The 15919-nt window shown below is 35.9% G+C and overlaps 1 pseudogene; it reads left to right on the top strand.

The window, feature by feature from the left end:
• The window catches only part of LOC109075880, a 59245-nt pseudogene extending 46888 nt beyond the window's left edge, over positions 1–12357 (top strand).
• Positions 12358–15919: the final 3562 nt, after the last annotated feature.

Genomic DNA, 15919 nt, shown 5'->3' with positions numbered 1-15919 from the left:
ATCACATAATTACGTGATCACATAGTCTCTGGTCAACGTTTTATGTTAATAAGGTGGTTTATAGCAATGTTTTCCAGTTGGGTTCGTTGCAGCCATGTTTAACAACCATTTATTAAAACCTGTTTGTGTGTTGATGGAACTGTCATGCAAGCAGTACTGTATGTTTTATTTGTTATATTTTATGCTCGGCTATTGAATTTTAATGGTTTCTCAGTTAATAAGAGTGTGATAATAAAAAATAATAATATAATAAGAGATAATAAAAATATCATCTTCTAACCTGTTTTGTGAACTGGTTTAGATGATTCATTACAAACATCTGATACAAAGAACAATTTGTTGCATGGTTAAACAGGAAAAAATGCATGCCCAACTGCCTAAATAACCAAAACAACAGCAAAATATGTTATTAAATGATAGTCTGTTGTCTCACAGTTACTTGTTTTTTTCTCAACATTGCTGCTTTTGCCTTGCTATAGCAGTTGTTCTGGACATGCTGCTTGAATAAAACTAGATTTTAAAATGTGGAGGAAAATCACACTGCTCTTATAGTAATAAACCTGCTACTGGAACTGAATGTGTCATTTTATTTGACAAATAGAAGTTTAAACCATCAGTAAGGTGCAGAAGGTTCATCATCTGTGTCTACAGAGCAGCATATTTCTTATAAGTTGGAAGTCCAACACTAATCAAAGTCCAACTCCATATTTCTCTTTTTTGAAAGTTTCAGAAACCAATTATTATTGAACTTAAATATATTTGTTAGTTCCTTTAATAGTTGGCATTTAATTTGCTGTGATTTGTTTAACTGACTTTTTCTTATTATTGTGCATAATTATTTATGTTTTGTTTTTTTTTAAACTCTGGGCACTTTGGGCCCTGTGGATTTTTGGAAATTAAAGTACTTCATTAAATGTCCAACAGTGGATATACTGTACATGCATCATCTGATCCGTAATGAACAAATGTCATTATGTCTCAAATTTCATACAAAGTTTTCACACTGACATTTGTTACCAAGTACAGTAACTTTAACAAAAAATTAGTTTAAAAATGTATATAAAAAATTTTCACACAATATGTATTAAAATGGTTTATTTACCTTTTTGTTTAGATCATTATTGTTTAAAATTTTATTTTTATGATGGATTTTCTTATTTTAAGATGATGTCTGTATATTGAAAAAGTCTTATTTTCATTTAGTTTAAATCAATGTACTAAAATTAATACAAACTGTATAGATATGTTTTTTAGATGACAAAAACACAACAAAAATTACTAAAACCTTAGCTAAAATTAAAGTGAAATATTTGAAAACAAAATATAAAAATAAAAACTAATTCAAAATATCAAATATACTCAAACAACACTGGTCTGGGACAAGACTACAATAAAGTCTACACACAAAAGTATGTGAAAAGTAGTCAAAAAGAAAAAAAGGCATTTGAAGACTGTTTAAATATATATACAAACAAAAAAATAAAAACCAAGCCCTGGGACATGAACATGATCATTGTTGAAGAAAAAAAACACACTTATATGGAATTTATAAGAAAACCCAGACATGAATCTCCATCTAGGATGAACAGTAAAGTTTGCTCTGATATGAAAGTTTTGACTCTATCTCATTCTCTCTCTCTCTGCAGGTGTGTGTGCAACATTGATTGCTCCCACATCAGTTTTAATCCAGTCTGTGCATCAGACGGCCGTTCCTATGACAACCCCTGCCAGGTGAAAGAGGTGTCATGTCAGAAGCAGGAGAGGATTGAGGTCAAATACCTCGGACATTGTAAGGGTCAGTCTCAACTCTCAATTTATTTATCACAAATGCATTCACCTCTGATTCTGCCTGAGAGTCTAATCACATTCATTCTGCTCACGATCTGAGGAGGTTATGAGGAAGGTTCACCTTCACACACCCTCTCTCTCTTTCACACACACATGCACAAAGGCTTACTATGTTTTACTGATGTTTTTTACATACTGTAGCCAATTAAATAGTGCAACATAAATGTTAGTAGATTCGAATAATCACAACAAACATTTTGTGTACATTTACCTTTTTATTTTATTTTTTTTACATTTTGACCCAGCCCCAATCATAGTCATAAATTAAGAACTCCTCATCATAATTTTTGTATTTAATTTTTTTGTCCCCTTCCATCCAAACCCACACACCACTTTTTGATGCATTTTAAGCTCAATCTGAATGAAGAAATTTAAAATAGTTTTTATTTGAAGAACCTGTGTTGGTTCTTCAACACAAATAAATTAATTTGCCATTAAAGATTTCTTAAAGAAATGTTCTCTTTCATTTATTGGTAAATGAAGAGTCATGCTGCATTTTCAAGTACTTCTAATTTCATATTCACTAAAAGTGTTAATTGCATTAAATAAAATGGCACCAAACATAAATGTTAACAGCTCTAAAAACAAAGTGTCGCTCCTTTCTTGTGATAAACAGAGTGGTGTGAAGGAACATATTGCAACCAGTGAGTCTCTAGAGAACTAGCCTGCTTTATGTGTCCTCAACAGGCCACCGTACCCTGATACCTCCCAGTGTGTGTGACAGTTTGACTGAGTGCTGTGACCTGCTTCACAGACAGTGTCAAGAGAGAGTTTGAGAGCGTGAGAGATAGAGAAGAAAAGAAAGAAAGAAAGATTGTGATTAATTGAGTAAACAGAGGAGGGTGTGGTGTCACTGCTGTAGCATTGATCCCTCCATTGACTTAACACGGATACCCTTCAAATGCGCTCTTACACACACACACACACACACACACACACACACTTTCTCCTCACCGTTTAGAGACGAAACGCTGCACTCTGTCCTAAATAGTCTTTTAAAGGGCTAGTTCATCGAAAAATTAACATTCTGTCATCATTTACTCACCCTCATTGTGCAAAGTCCATATAATTTTAGAACGGTCTGTGAGGAACAGACAGAAATTGAAGACCAAATCGTTTGCTGAAACGTTTCTTTTCCCCACAGCTCTCAAATTTCATTCACATTCACATATAGAGTCCTGCAAGAATGAGTCCTAAAACCTGGAAACAAGTTAGCTTTTTTGAATTTCCCAAAAGTCCCAAAGTCAATGGCTTTTATTTAATGCCTGACATAAAGTCTGTGGATAAAAGATGTATAGAAGCTCAAGATAATTTCACATTTTATTTTTACAACATAAAATAAAAAAAATACTCCACTGGTGATTTAACATGGGGAGCATAGACTGTATAAATGGATGTAGTGTCCGTGACATCACCCGTAGATTCCTGAAGAGCGTTTTTGAAGCGCAAAGTGGGCGGTGCGGGCCATCACCATCTTGGCTGCGCGTTAATCAAAAATTGGCAAAAAGGCGGGAGCTGGTTGCTGAAGCCACGCCCACCTAGCTTGACGGCAGTGTCAGCAGCGGCAATCCACCTGTCACTCAAGTGGCCACTCCCTTAATTATTCAAAACTTTAAGGCTTAATATAATTTAAACGGAAGAGTTATACAAAAACTTCACCCCCCTCACAGTTGTCATGAAGGGCAAACTTAGCTATATAAACCAAAATAATTTTTTGAACCAGACTGTAAACGTTTTTTTCTGCTGTAAAGTTGGGCATTTTAACATGGGGAGTCTATGGGATTGACTCCCTTTTGCAGCCAGCCTCTAGCGGCCAGTTTACAAATTACAGTTTAAGTCACTTCCTTGCTGGCTTCAAGAGAGAGAGAGCAGGAGGTTGCCGCTTGGTTGGGAGTAAGCATGTGTTGGTCTTGAAAAAGACAGCTACGATCAGGGACTTTAAACATCCTCATGCCAACCAAGTAAACTTAAAATTTTATGGATGGTTACATACTATTACCAACATTTTATATGTAAGCCTTATGTAACACCTCAGATGCCAAGGGAATTTATAGTAATGTCAATATTAATTAGCCAGTCCTCTAACTTTACAACTAATCAGGTGTTTTATATTTATTTAAACATATAACAGCTAAAATTATATATATAAGTGTGCATGTGAAAATAAAGCGAACCTTTTGAATGCTTAATGCATGTTTTAAATTTGAATTATTTTAGAATGTTCCTGAAGTGCGTTTATAGTCCGTTATTTTCATAATAAACTATAGTCATAATTTAGATCCAAATGGTAATTTTATACTCTGAATTTAGCCTCTGATTTGAACAGTCCATTGGAAGTAAAGAATAAGAGACTCGTTCAGCTGTGTAAACTGTGTCATTGGGACCTATTTTAACAATCTAAGCGCATGGTCTAAAGAGCACGGCGCAGGTGCACTCAAGGCGTGTCCGGATCCACTTTTGCTTACTAATGACGGGAAAATGGTCAGCGCACCCAGGCGCATGGTCTAAATGGGTTTTCCTTATTCTCTTAATTAGTAATTGGTGTTTTTTGGGTGTAACGTGTAATAAACCAATCAGATTATCATCCCCCATCCCCTTTAAAAGCCAGTTGCGCTCACTCCTTGGCAGGTTTGCTATTTACATGGCGGAATGTAATGTGCACCTGCCTATAGGAAGCTACGGGTGACGTCACGGACACTACGTCCATGTTTTTATACAGTCCATGCTCCCAACTCATCACATATTGAAGCAAAAAGCTATTTCTCAAAAACATAATCAAATGTGTTGCTTCGACATGAGTCGTTGTTAGAATACAATTCGAGCAAGTCACTTGCCAAGTTGGCTGATAGACTGCAAACAGACACCTGCGTTTGGTTTGGTTAATTTGCCGCCATGCAAACCACTTTTTATGTTTGCAGTGACTTTTGCACTTTTTTTTTTTTTTACGTTACAACACTTTGTACACTATTTTACTCCAGTTTCATGATTTCAATCACAAACTGACCCTTCACAACAACTAACCTGACAACATAAAACTGATTGTTGAATAACAGTCTCCCCCTCTCTCTCTCTTGTTCGGGGTGTGTTTAGAGGAGAGAGACCAGGTGAGCGAGGTACCATGGGGTCTTTACATCCCGTGTCCAGAGCGTTACAAGAACTACTGTGTCCATGGAGAGTGCGAGTATCCTAGCAACCTCTCGCCCCCCACCTGCAGGTAACCACACCACACGACACAGACAACATATCAACTCTTCCTTCTCCCTCACCCACGCGCCCACAGACTCTTTAAAGGACAGTGTAAGATTGATTTTGGAGAAGCGCTGAGAAGACAAAAGCAGGGGAGGGATGGAGAAATGAGAGAAGATGAGAAGTGATGAAAGATGTGCAAGAAAAAGTGTGAAGGAAAGAGAAAAAGAGAAGAGAAAGTGTGTGTGTGTGTGTGTGTGCCTCCCCCTGAAAGATGACTCATTCCTACCAGCTGTGCATGTGTGTGTGTGTGTGTGTGTGTGTGTGTGTGTGCCGGCTGGCAGGTGTCCCTTTAACCGCCTCCTCTGAGAGGTCGAGGCTCTAATTAAACAAGACTATGTTTTTCCCAGTGTGCACCAGCTCCCCGCTGCACACTCACTCCCACACACACACACTTCCACTGCTTTTTTGCACCTATAAACACTGAATGCCTAGTAATTATCCACAAACAGTGGCATCAACATCCTATTGTCATGTGATTATGCACACTGCCCTCTATCATCACCTGCTGAAAGTAGTTATTGATTATGGTCTCCCCATCTTTTCTTTACTTTAAACTCTAACTTTATTTTTTCTCGTCCGTGTGTGTGTTTTTCAGTTGTCATTCGGGCTTCATTGGGCCGCAGTGTGACAGGAAGGACTATAACGTGATGTACGTGGTACCTGGTTCGGTAAAGCTGCGCTACGTTCTGATCGCATCCATCATTGGGGCTCTGCAAGTGGCTATTATCTGCCTCGTAGTGCTCTGCATCACACGGTGAGCTTAGACACAAAACCACACATGTAGCAAAGGTTTCTCTAACTTCACACATGCACAGTCACATGCTTCTGATGACAATCACTGTGCAGCTGAAAATAAAATCCAAAAGTTACGGGAATAAGTCAGGAATGTTAAAGCTAAATGAACAGACAGGAGTCTATCCACATGTACAAAATTATTAAATCACAAAAAACACAGATAAAATTTTATTTTTATTTGTTATTTCACAAGAGTATTAATTCGCAAACAGCACAGAGATTTCATGTTGACAGTAATTATGGCAGAACATATGGAAGCCCATTTTATCTACATTTTATCTATTGAATGGTTTGGTAATATTTAATTTATTTTGGACAAACTATCCTTTTTTATCATATATAATACACAGTTACTACAAAAGTATCTTGACATTTAAGTAAAAAATCCAAGTACTTTTTGTGGTGACTATATAATGTATGAACTGCATTTATACACAAACACACACACACATGTAGAGCTGCGATCACAGCTTTGCTGATTATAATGGGAGTGTTTGAGTATTGTCGCATTGCACAGTTCCTCTATATAATTTATTCAAAATTCAACAGTTTTGTTTTTCCTGTGGCTGAGAAGGACAGTGTGATTTCCTTGATTATCTGATGCATAAAGCAGCAAATTAATTCAGTAACAGTTCTCAGCTAAATATGAAGCCTTCATACATAAATATTATGGCATGCAGTTGCAGACACACAAGTTTATAAATAAAATTTCTGTAAATCAGAACAACTCTGATTGCAATATCCAGAGAACTAACTAACAATTATGAATAACGATCAGATAATGAAACCTGACCCACACGCATGCATAGTCATGAAATAAAAGGTGTTTAAGAAGTGCACAGTGTTCACCGCAGTGCCCTCCTTCACCTTACAGCCCGCAACCGGTTTCTATAGCAACACACTTTCTAACTGCAGCAGTGACTTAGGAACGTCTTTCTCTTATCTGTCTCCTCTTGCTTTCTTTCCCTTTAATTTTCTCAAGTCCTGTCTTTCACTGTCTCGCACTCGTGCTCTCCTCTGTCTGTCGGTATCTTTCGCTCTCTGTCTTTCCATCTAGCTAATCAAAGATGCTCAGACTGAAGCACATGTTTAATCAAACACACTCCTTCAAGGGCGCAGAGCCGGTGTAGTGATTAGGTGATTGTAATGATTCTCTGACGCCGCATTGCAAGCAGAGTGTTAGAGCTACAGGGAGGTAGCAAAAGTAATGGTTCAGAGAGTGAAAATACAAAGAGCGAGGAAAGAACATCAAGCTCTCTCTAATGAGCGATCATTCAGACTCTTTGACCTTTTAAAAGTTTACGACGCTCAGTACGGCTCGACCGTTTTTCATCCGCGCTCCACCTGTAAGCAGGCTTTCTGAGGCCTCTAATGTGTTACGGTTGTTTTGATTGTTGCTTTGTCCCGTAACGAGGCTCCCAGGGACGGTGGAATGGACCATGTTGTCATAATGGCTCTGTTGCCCTCAGTGTTTGATCCCAAGGGGGAAATTGCCACCTCACTTTTGTATAATCAGCACAAATGGGCTTCGACTACAATCCATTTAATATAACTCTTCAAAAGTAGTCCTGTAGGATTCTGAAAGAGAGGGTTTATTGATTAAAAACATCAAAAGTTTCGCCAAACAGACACAATGCAGTGAAAATGTTTTGCAGGGATTTAATGTCCAGCTTTTTTGGAATAACTTTCACCATTGTAGTTTCAGAGGGTGTACAACTGGACTAAATGGAAGGTGATAGAACTGTCATAATATAATTAGGAAGAACAAACCCTAAGTAAAAGCCAGTCATATGTGAAAAAAAACAGACAATGTGTGCCTATTTCCTTCCACTGAAGGCAAAATGTGACCCTGGACCACAAAACCAGTCATAAGTAGCACAGGTATATTTATAGCAATAGCCAACAATACATTGTATTTGTCAAAATTATCAATTTTTCTTCTATGCCAAAAATCATTATGATATTAAGTAAAGATCATGTTTCATTAAGATATGTTCCGTAAATATATAAAAATGTAATTTTTGATTAGTAATATGCATTGCTAAGAACTTCATTTGGACAATTGTAAAGGCATTTTTTTCTAAATATTTAAAATTTTTTGAAACCTCAGATTCCAGATTTTCAAATAGTTCAATCATGACAACTCTCAGAAGATTTTAGCGTGGTGATGGATATTACAATGTAAATGTATTTAGTCTTGGCGGAATAGATCTGCTACACTGCTGCTGAATTGCTGCTGCTGTTGGTTATTGCTGTAGTTGTAGAATATTGCTGCTGCTGCTGCTGCTGCAAGCAAGTACAGGAACTTGTTACTGCCAATGCATACAGCGATACGGTGCCGAGAGTATTTAAGACATACTGCTGCTGCACATATAGCATATAACATAACCCATTGCAGATCTATACAGGTGGAGCTGGGGAAGGTGGAGGATTTGTGCCAAGCCGTTTAACTCTCTGAATATCATCAGTCAGCCTTCGCCATCTAGAGTTTCATGACTGAACTATGTATTTGTATCTCAGCCAGATATTGTCCTATCCTAACAAACCGTATTTCAATGGAAAGTTTCTTTATTCAGCTTTAGGTGTATAAACCTCAATTTAAAATTTTGCGTTGATGCCGTCATTTGGAGCCAAAGTCTGTGCAGTAGTGCTTGTAAGGTGAAGCCACAGTATCAAAGTCCCTCCCAAACTCCCGCAGAGCCAATCACAAGCTCACAATCATAAGCCACACCCCATTATTACTGTGTCAAATAACTCAAACCAAACTTATTCGAAAAATGAATAATTGAACATAAGTCCATGAAAATGACAAAAATCATTTTGGTGTGAAAATTATTTAAGAGAGTAATTCAGTTTTTTTTTTTTTTTTTTAGATTGGCTGATATCCCATTTATCGAGAGGTTTATGAAAGATAAAAAGACAAACAGGAAATTATTTCATAGAGAGGACCCATGCAGACCCTCCTTAGTGATATTAGTGACTGTGGTGCATATTGATTAAAGGCTACATAAATACTAGACTATGTATAAAATACTAGATCGGTATTTCTGTCTTTCTGTCAGCAATACAACGTGACAAGGAAATTTTTATACTTTCCTTTTATAAAAAGGTATGTACTTTAATACATTTTAATGTTTGCAGTTAGTGTGATTTATACAGCTGGAATCATAATGGCATAATATTGTTGGAATCACATTACTGGAACTTTTCCAGCTGATGAATGACAGCCAATCAGAATCCAACAGTCCTTAAAGTGCAGTATTTAAAAAAAGTATTTAAAGGTGAAAACTGCACTTACAGTAAACATAACTTTATCGTCAGTTAATGTGAACGCTAATATAGCTATCTTTATAGTTATTTTGCTTGATCCAAAAAGGCCTTTAAAATGTTACAAAAAATGTATTTCAAATAAATACCATTCTTCTGAACTTTCTGTTTGTCAAAGAATCCAGAAAAATGCATCACTGTTTCCAAAAAAAAATAAAAATAAGCACAACTGGCATAGAATGATTTCTGAAGGATCATGTGACAATGAAGGCTAAAGTAATAAATGTTAAATTCAGCTTTGCCATCACAGAAATACATTACATTTTAAAATATATTAGAAAACTGTTATTTTGAATTGTAATTATATTTCACATGCGCATCATAATAAATAGACCTATTTTACACAACTTTAAGAATTCTCCAGTAAGTGTATTATATATCACTGAAAAAAAGGATGAATCTCAGCTTAAATATGGTACAGTATATGGGCCCTTATCTGGATTATGATTCAAATGTGCTGCAGTTTAAGAATAAGCTTGTCTTTACACTGGAATTTTTTCAGAATTCAGAAAACCTTTGACATTCCCTACTTAGTTAATATTAAAGATATCAAGGTTATATTTTAAAAAAATAAACAAATAAATAAATAGAATAATTATATTAAAAATAAATAAATAATAAATAAAAAAATTAAAAAAAAAATAAATAAATAAATAAATAAACTTAAAAAAAAATTACCTTTAGCTGGGTTTTCAGTGACAGGGTCACTGCTTTCAGAAATCTTAAAAACCTCAAACTTTTGATCTTTCTGCAAGAGAAACTGGTTCAGGCTGTCACAAGTGAGTTTTCAGGAGAGTTTTTGATAAAAAAAAAATAATGCACAAAACTTTTTTGAATATTTATGGCTGTTCATTTTCTTAATTCACCCACCACTGGCTGTCATGGCAAAAAGTTCATTTGAGGCTGTGAATCTAATGCATCTAATGCTTTAAGACTTGGTCGGTGATTAGTTTTCTCAACCCGTTCAAGCAGTAAGGTTCTCTTCACTGTGTAAAACTTGATGTTTGCGAGCGTGAGGATGGAACTAATTAAAACAGGAACAGCTTTGGTCTGGTAAGGAATCAGTGTCCCCCGCGTACCCTGCTGCCTCCGAGCCGATTTAAGACCAGGGGCGCACTCTGCCCTATGCAAAACATGACATTTAATAAAGCGACGAAGAAAATATAATAAAGTTTCCCTGCGGTGGAACGTTTCCCCTGCCGAGCTGCTAGAGAAGAGAGAGAAGCTGTTAATGAGACAATTTAAACCACAGCAAGTGCCTGTCTGTCGCTATCTGATCTCCATTCGTCTCTCTCCATCTCCTCCTTTCTGTGCATTTTAAACATTATTATTAGAACTGTCAGTTTAACGTATTAATGTAGTAAAATTAATTATATAAAAAAAAACCTGTTAAAAATGTAACGCATTTAATCATGCCCACTGACCCCTATGTAAACACTGTAATAAGGAACATAAATCAATAATATAATAAAAACAGTCCTGTGTGAAAGTCTACCTCAGACAGACTGACAAAATACAATTGCAAAATGGGTCACTATTTAGACTGTAGGTCAGTGGCAGGCGTTTTTATTGACTCCTAAAGTTTTGTAATGCTGTAAAACATTGGTAAGTGATTTGTTCCCTTAACCTGTATAGCCAATTAGAGTTGATGTTTGTAAGCAAGGAGATGGAACTAATTAAAAGGAACAAATCTGGTCTGGTCATAAATCATTACCATCAAATTCAATGTCTTTTACTTCTAAAGTCAATACATTCCCGTCAGTAACTTTATAGTTTTAGGGGATTTTTCAGAAAATATTGATACATGTATAGTTGTGATTTAATTTGATTGCATATTGTTTTAATTGACAACCCTAGTCTACAATCCAATGTAATTTTAATAAAAAAAATTTTTCTGTTAAGAATAAAAATAAAAGCTCCTGGTTTGCAGTGCTTGTTTGTTAATATTCAATTATTATTATTATTATTATTATTATTATTATTATTATTATTATTATTTTGGTAATGTTTACATTTTAAAGCATCTCTTCTCTTGACAACAGACAATAATAATAATAATAAATTATTACTAAATAGAAAGAAACAAAATAAGAAATATTACTATTTCTAATTAGAAAATATTACTAATATTTAATGACTTTATGTTTTAAATCTTTAAGCATCTCCTTTGTTGACGACAGATGGTTATTTTTATTGTTATTGTTATTATTAAATAAAAATTAAATAATGTAAGAAAGAATTACTATTACTATTGTAATATTGCCCTGTACAAAATAATTATACTACACAATAATAGTTTTTATGATTTACACCTTAAAGTACATGCAGACATTAAATCATATTGAGCAGCATTTCCTGCAAACTGAGGCACTCTGAGACTGGATCACAAGAGGCTAAGACATATTGCGATTTTGGATTAATTTTAATTAATTGTGCAGCCCTATTAAATCAAAGAATGAGGAATATAAACTTCCTTCTTTGTGTGTTTCCAGAAGGTGTCCACGTGAGAATCGGATAGCACGGCAGAAACAAAACACTCCACACTTCAACTCGGCAAACACCCTGCGGGCCTCCACCAGACTCATCTGACGAACCCTTAATCTTTGAGTGACGTGCTAACGACAGGAAAGAAAAAGGCCCCAGGGAATTGTGGGAACACACACCCCTCCAGACAGGTGTTGTTGGTGTGTGTAAAAACTGAGGCGGGACTCCTGGCAGTGTGCAAACCTTATCATCCCTGGATTCCCGTAGGACACAAGCAGGGGACAGCCTCACGGGACGGGCCTGCAGTGGTTTTTCCACCTGGCCTGCAGGCTGGAGTCAGACTCAGTGGGAAAGAGAACAGGCAGTCTGCTTCGTCAGAGCGTAACAGCCAAAAAACAGCCCTTCCCTGGGGTTGCAACAATCTGGAAAAGAGAAGTGCTTGTGGATGGATGGATGAATGGATGATGGATGGATGACTGGAGAGGTGTGCCACATGTTGCCTTGTATTTGTTGTCAATGACACCATCGAAGAAATTAGCTCTCCAGGGCTCTCTTTGTAATGTATTATATATTTCCAATAGGTTAACATACTTGTGATGTTTTTTCTTTGTTTTTATTTGCTGTAATGTAAATAAATAATTTATATCATGTGAATTGATGCATCATTGTGTATGACTTTGACTACCGCTGCAAAAAAATCAGGAAACACTTTACAATAAGGTTTCATTAGTTACTTATATTAGTTAACATGAACTAACAATAAACTATACTTCTACAGCATTTATTATAACTCTTAGTCATTGTTAATCTCAACATTTAATAATATATTTTTTGATATTTGATATTAATGCATCTTTATTAACTATCATTAACAAAGATTAATAAATGCTGTAAAAATACATTGCTCATTGTCTGTTTGTGTTAATGCATTAAATAATGTTAACAAATTCTTGTAAAGTGTTACCAAAATTAATTTCCTTAATTGGTATTGTAGGGATGCACAATATATTGGTACCATATGGTTATCAATTGAAATTAAATATTTAATTGTGCATGCTAATTTGCAATTTTTTTTTACTTTTAGATTACCTTTGCCATCATCTAAAAGTCACTTAAAGTTGATCTTTAAAACACTAATAATTTAATGTTTAGTAAATCTCAAAATGAATATTCATTTTGATTCTGTACATTAGTACATTATGCATTATTGCTAAATTGACTTTAGAATGATGGACAAAAATGAATGATTTCAGTTTTTAGTCTATTTTTATCCAGACAAAAGGATATAGAATATAAAATCTTGGCCATTTATTATAATAAATGATTACTTGCTTATTCTATACGGCTCAGAATTTTTAATATTGGTGCATCAGAAGTATTTTTGTCTCTGTCCAGTAAAATATTTAAAAACATATATATATATATTGCTAACAGCTACTAAATGTCAACTTCTCACAATCTTTTAAACAAATCTGTAAAAAAGAAGAAAAAAAATGTCCTTAACTTTGCTACAGTGTTCCTCCCTGCAAATCTCCTTAACCTTCCAAGTTTGAAAGTCCTGTCACTTGTCAAAAATATCTATTCTCACACAAATTTAGAAGTACCCAGCCCTCTGTTGATTAGCTTTAGGACTGAGATACATCCTTTCTCGTCACCTTGTTTCTCTTAGCACAATCTGACACGAGCAGGAATGGAAAGTCTGTCTGTCTGCCTCCTTCGGCCCAAAGGGAGTTGTAGGCGGATGAAGCCCAGCAGCCGGTCGATGGCTGTGTGCCGCACCCATTACCCAGCAATCAATGCTGCCACAAGATCCGACAGCAGAGAGGCTGTCACAACCTCAGTCCAGCTCTCTCCTACGCCTCTGAGCTGTCAAATACAATCACCGCCAACAAGTAGTGTGTGTGCGTGTTGTACCGATACCAATGCCCTATGTGACCTGAGGTAACTCGTGGAACCAGATCCAACAGTCCTTGGGAGACAGAATGGCGAGTGTGTATGTGTCTGAGCAAGCTTAATATATAAAACTATAAATGATGCATGAAAGATGATATGTTTTATGATTCTCATGTCTCTTGTTGCCATTATGATCAATGACCACACGATGGCAGTGCTCAAGTGAGTGTCTCAAATGAATCATTTACTGTTCATGCCTTCATTCATAATGTGAAGACATTAACAAGTCATTCTGCGAAAGGGTGTCGCCTCCATGTTAAAAGGGTAATTTTTTATGGGAACATTTCTGCAATTCTGTCAGACAAGAACTGTCTGCTATGCAATGTAATTATTATTATTATTATAGATTCATAATTTCTGATCAGCTTTAATATGTAAATGCTCACACCATGAGTAATGGACGAAAACATGTTTAGAAATTACTTGATATATGAGCAATATCACACGAGTAGACGTGAGATATGGCTGTTTATCGGCACGACTGCGTTTTGGCTATTGGCATGAGGATGCAGGCAATCACAGCATGCCGATATACAGCCATATCTCACGTCTACTCGTGTGATATTGCATTTATACAACAGGTCGATGGCAGGAGTGTGTAAATAAATTAGGAAGAACAACAAAGTGTCTTTAAAAGTCCCCTTTTCTGCCAAGGATTTAAATCTAAAGTTGACAGTTTAACAGCTGAGCCCAAGCCACTGTTACTAATTCTAAAATGTCACTTTAGAACTAGTAACGAAGGAACATTGAGTTGCTTCATTAAAACCTTTTTGTATTGCTGTTTTAAAAAGACTGACTGAGTGATCATGATTACCTGCATCTACAGCGTTCATTCTTCAGCTCAGTCTCATATTCACAATAAAACATTAGTTTGAATGTCCGCTGAGAAAAGCGATAGTCTCTTCGTCGTACTATCCTTTTTTCTGTTAACAGCGCTGCTCAGTGCATTTGTTGGTTGTCTTACAAGCTGTTGTTAAAAGTAAAAATAACATCCGTTTCAGTCTTTTTCAACACAAATCTTTACTGCTGACTCTTGTCATGTAACAATGTAACTAAAATCACCATTACGAACACACACTTTTTCCTAATATTAAATACTACTAGTATTTATATAAAATATTTATTAAATAATAATATTTAAAAACAACAACAGCCATCATTAATGTGTCCACACGAAGTCAGAGCTTTCCCTATCTGATCTTTTTTTCCCCTCGTCTCAAGAAATATCTGCGTCCACACGAAACCATGAAACTGACACAAAACGATGTAGTAGACATGCCAGACCAGTATGTGGCACTGTAATTCTGGCACAGAGATACACTAAAAACAGAGAAGAAGACTTGGACTATGCGCATAAACCTTGCACGCGGTGTACAAACGAACATGGAACAATACATTTATTAATCTGTGTTAATGTTAGTTAATAAAAAGACAATTGTTCAGTGTTTGTTCATGTTTTTGTTCCTGTTACATGACATAGCGGTGTCTGACTAGGGGCGAGACGTGGGCTGATGACATCATAGTTTCAGAAAATATACGGATTCGCTGTCCACACGAAAATGCAAAGGTGGCATTTTCAGATTTATCCACTCTGGGACCCAGTTTCAAAAAATATCGGTTTCACTCTCCCAAAACACTGGATCCGTGTGGAAGAAACACCAATACGGTACAAAATGTATGCGTATAAAGCTAAATACGTCTCCGTGTGAACTGGGCTTAGTCAAAAGTACAAAGACAGTGCACTGATATACAGTATTTAAGTTATTATAACATGATAGATTTTGCCCTCTGCTAAAACTGTTTGCTCTGGAACAAATAATAGATTAATGAGACAAAAGACTGCCTGTTAGATTTACCCGAAACAAAATATATCTCATGTTCAACCACTATACAGACATCAGAGCTAGCTGTAAATTCCAGAAGATCGGGCCGAGGTGAGGCTCTCTCGGTGCGTTCAAACACTGCTGGACTCTAACATCACACTCTTATCAGCCAATCAGATTCGAGGACCAGAAAGAACTGTTATACATATATTATGTATAAAGCTTGTTACGATCACTCTCCATGTTTATACAGGAGTGCTTTGATTCCTTGTTCAGATTCTCTCGGTAAGCAATTCTGTATTTCTTAGATTTAACATTAAGACATTAGGGCGATATGATATATGTTGATTAAATACAAAAAAAAAAAAATCAAGCTATATTGTGTTTATTGTTTTATCTTATTAAAAACTGCAAAAGAAAAAATCACTTCTGTCATGTGT

Source organism: Cyprinus carpio, chromosome B6 (assembly GCF_018340385.1).
Source record: "Cyprinus carpio isolate SPL01 chromosome B6, ASM1834038v1, whole genome shotgun sequence".
NCBI classification, from domain to species: domain Eukaryota; kingdom Metazoa; phylum Chordata; class Actinopteri; order Cypriniformes; family Cyprinidae; genus Cyprinus; species Cyprinus carpio.
The sequence above is the reverse complement of the archived record's forward strand: the minus strand, read 5'-3'. Positions and strand labels throughout refer to the sequence as shown.